A 4,502-nucleotide genomic window follows, 5' to 3' on the forward strand; every position below is an offset into this window, starting at 1 on the left:
CGTAACCCCTCCCCTGCCCTCTTCTCCCCTCCCCTTTCGCTCTCCTGGCTGCTGCTAACTTCACCAACGAAAGGCAAACCCCTCACCACAAAGCACCGACACCCTCTGCTGTGACTTGCAAGTGTGACATGTGAACAGGTCGCTTCTGAAACACAAACCCGGACTGAAACAAGACAGGAAGGGAGGCACAAAGGTGATAACAAAACCTGACCAAATGAGTCAACTGAACTCAAGAGACTGGAGCGAGCGCTGTTGCAACGAAAATGATGCCAAACACATCCTGGACAGACATTTACCTCTGTTACCTAGTTTGTTTGTTATTTATCTCCTTTACTGTTTCCATTACTCTAATTTCTTTCCACTGTGCTTTAAAGTAGCTGTTTGGGGGTTTGAGTGACTTCTTAATAACTTCAAATACTTCAAGAGATTCATATAATAAAACTGTGACCAGCTGAGATAACACAACTTGTAGTTTTAAAGTATTCAATGGGATTCTCTCAACATTCTTCTCGGGAAAGTAGTTTTACATCACTCTGTTGTGCTATTGTGTTGTTCCAGGGAATCCCCTTCCTCTGACGTTTCATTTAGATAAAGTCCAGGAACAGGGAAGGACAGATATGCAGAAATTTCGCAAAAGATTGGAAAAACAAAATAGTAAGAAAGAAAGAAATTTCTCTATTGGCTATTCGCTTATGTTCCAAATAAGAAGTGACCTCAAGGTTTGGAGCCACTGGAATTATTTTATTTATTAGATTTTTGATATTTACACCACTGGCCACTTTATAAGCTAAAGTTATAGCCGTTTGAATTCTTTGTGCAATAGTTTCCAAACTAAAGAGGATTTGTTGTCGTGTTCAAGTTTGAAATGATTAAGGTGTCTTAACTACTGTGGTCATAAAGAGATGAACTTGGTCAGCAACAAAACTCATTCAGGCTAATGAGCCAACGCTGCTCAGTTGGTACCAAGGGCCTTAAAGTGTGACAAGAAAATATCCCCCACACTATTACACCTCTAACAGCTGCCTGAACTGCTGATACAAGCCAGAATGGATCCACACTTCCATGTTTTTTATGCGATTTTATGATCTCGAAGCAGAAATCGAGTCTCATCAGACCATTCTTCTGTTATTCTATTTTGGCTAGCTTGCGTAAATTATAGCCTCAGTTTCCTGTTCTTAGCTGACATGACTGGCACCCGATGTGGTTTTCTGCTGCTGCTGTAGCCCATCTGCTTCAATGCTTAGCATGTTGTGCATTCAGAGATGCTCTTCTGCATACTTTGATTGTAACAAGTGGTTATTTGAGTTACTGTTACCTTCCTAACAGTGAAAAGCCATTTGGTCATTATCCTCTGACTTCTAGCATCAACAAGGCATTTTTTTTTACCAGCCCATCTGGCACCAACAACCATTTAAATCACCTTTCTTCCCCATGCTGATGCTCCGTTTCAGTAAATCATCTTGACCATGTTTACATGAATACGGGCAGTAAGTTGCAAACCATTTGATTGGCTGATAAAATTATTAGATTACTAGATTATTACAGATGTGCCCAATAAAGTGGCCAGCAAGTGTATTTAAAGTAAAGAAGAAGGCTGCTAGGACTTGGACTAACAGTGTTTTAATTTATGCAGTCCTTCCCTGTAGCAATGTTTTCTTCTGTGCCCATAAAATACACAAATGTTGTGTATAACAGGAAAGTATACACTGCTGACTGCTGGCTCTACAGTTCATTTATGTGCCTGGCATTTTACAGACACCCTCCCCCCCCCACACACACACACACACACACACACACACTCATAAACACACACATACACACAACCCCACCACCCCTATTCTTCCTTTCAAACACATATGCTCCACTGAATGGAAAATTAAATATTATCCAACAGTAAAAGTGGCCAGCAGAAGCCCTTTTTGGCACCGTGCTGCAGATGTGAGAGACAGCACAGACCCATTATGCAAATGCACAGATACCCAAACTGCGAGAGAAATGTGTTATACATTTACCTCCTCCTCCTCCCCCCCCCCCCCCCCCCCCCACACACACACACACACACAGGCGACCAACACTGCTGCCACCACCCCGGCTGTGTTTGCAGATAAGATTCCATATCAGGGACAGTGACCTGACAACCATATTTGTTCAGGTGAATAATACTTATAAATACCAGCTGCCTGTGGTTAGCCTCACTGCAAACATTCAGTTTTAAACACTGCGTATCTGAATGTATTTTAAACTAACATCCTGTAACACAGCTGGTAGATTGGGGTGTGGTGACAAACATCTGTGTAGGCCAGACATGCTGGTTTCTGTCTCCTACTGTAATCGCCTTTAAATTTCTCAAATGCCAGGACTGCAGCTTTGCTTTCTATTTGAAAAGCAAGATATGTCTGCACATCTCTGCCCATCATGTTTGTGCTGACAGACCTTTGGAGAAGAGGCGGCCACCCGGCCCCTGGAAACGGCAGGCTGGTCCAAAGGACACGGCTGACTCAGATCGATGAAGGCACTGGAGCAGACGAAGAAATGAAAAGCTCTCGGTGGAGTCACTGGTTATAATAAATGTGTGTGCGATGCTCTATAATCGATCTTGATTGTGTAAAAAAAACTAGAGTCGTCACCATGGTTATGAAAATGCAAAATATTGTTCATAATGAGAGTTTAGATAGTGTTGAAACAGTCCAAATAATGTTGAGAGGAGCCTTAGAGAGAAACTGGTTAAAGATTCCTGCTCTTAAAGCCAAGCTTCCATATGTTTTGTGTTTATCCTGGATACACCAGACTTTCAACGAGATCAAAGGTCATTGTTCTGGCTGTGGGCACACAAGCCCCACCCACCTGCTGTTCAAACCTTCTGTTTGCAAGGAGCAGCCAATGGGACGAAAGGTAAGTGGTGTTAAAGAGGAGAGAGTTTAAACAACTTGTTCTACACAGAATGAACTGAAAGGCTGCACTAATAATAATCCTTCTTTATACTGTGACTCGTGCAAAGCTACTCTAGTGGAATCTTTGTAGGTAAACAGGGTAATTCATTACACTAAAAGTCTGTCACAGTGGACTGAGTTCTGGTTAAGGTATGTTTAGTTTACTCGTGTTCTTGTTTTCTATGCTTTTACCCCTCTGCCAACTAGGTGACAGTATTTCAACATTATACACTTCCTTTTTGTTTTCCCGGGAGATCCTCACTGATAAACTGTCTGGAAAGACTGTCTCATCCTGGTGTTTCACGTTACCTGTCAGATTTGCGTGAGTGAATAATTTCCACTCCAACATGCTCAGACTTACACCTGAAACTCCAGTGAAACCAATACACAGACAAAAATTCTATGACTCATGCTCTAAATTACATTTCAGTCAGTGGATGGGATCACTCGCTGTTTCCTTTTCATTCCACGCCTTATACTTTGTTGTTCCAACTGCCAGAATTTGGGACTTTTGTCATGCTATGTGAAAGTTTTTAGTCCAGTGCTCCCACATGAGAATTCAAAGAGGAAAGAGAACGTTTTTCATTTGAAGTCATTGAAGGCATTTGCAAAAGCACAGAAAGCTCCAAATAAGTGGCTTTATTAAGCTTAATTTTCTATTTTTCAGTAATATGGCATACTAAAAGGAAAAAACGCGGGCTATTTAGACATATATGTAATACAATTTTAATATCTGATGTTCACATATGTTGAAAGCTGCTCTACATGATCCTTTCAGCATCTGTTAAAATGTTGTAAACTGCGGCACATTAACTGAAGAGGCAACAGATAATGGCTAAAAAATGGTGATGTATGAAATGTTGCAACTCTTTTTTAAAAGGCATTACTTAGTTTGCACTCACTTGCCTCTCTCTAACACAAAGATCTGACTATGTGAAAGTGAAAGTGTCAGTACATTGAGTTTTTCAAATCTCACACACGCAATCAGTGTTCTTTTAGTTATTTGGAGGTTTGCTTTGCAATAGTGTAGAGCAGGAACTGCACTCAGTAAGAAATAAGAAGTGCACAAATTCATTTAAAAAAGAAGTGGCAAATAAACACAAAACGTGCAAATAAATTGTAGATTGAAGAGGCTTCAAATTAGAAAAAAAAACTAACTTTTTATCATTTTAAAAATTCACTATAAACTATCGTCATTTTAGGGAGGATCCCGTTGCCTCGATTGATGATTGTTTATATATATTTAATAATTTAAAAAAGAGAATAACAGGAGGTTAAAATTTTAAACTAAATTAAAGCTAAAGATACAACAATATAATTTTTCATGCTGGTGTTATGAGGAGATGGGAACTGTAGAATAAATACTTACTAGCAGCGCCTCCATTGTAGATGACTTTTACACAATGTAACGATGGGGGGCGCTGGTTCTCTGAAATCCTCAATGTACAGAGGAGTCTTCTGATAGAGTCGTGATTGGTCCTGGTTTCTGTCTCCCTATTGGTTTAAAAAGGACAGAAACCGAGATACCAGTATGTTTACCGTTTTACCATAATTTTGTTTGTGGGGTTTTTC

Source organism: Aulonocara sp. 'chitande type north' Nkhata Bay, linkage group LG4, assembly GCF_057382095.1.
Source record: "Aulonocara sp. 'chitande type north' Nkhata Bay isolate Kocher_YH1m ecotype deep benthic linkage group LG4, A_spYH_male_GT1.1, whole genome shotgun sequence".
In the NCBI taxonomy this organism is placed as follows: domain Eukaryota; kingdom Metazoa; phylum Chordata; class Actinopteri; order Cichliformes; family Cichlidae; genus Aulonocara; species Aulonocara sp. 'chitande type north' Nkhata Bay.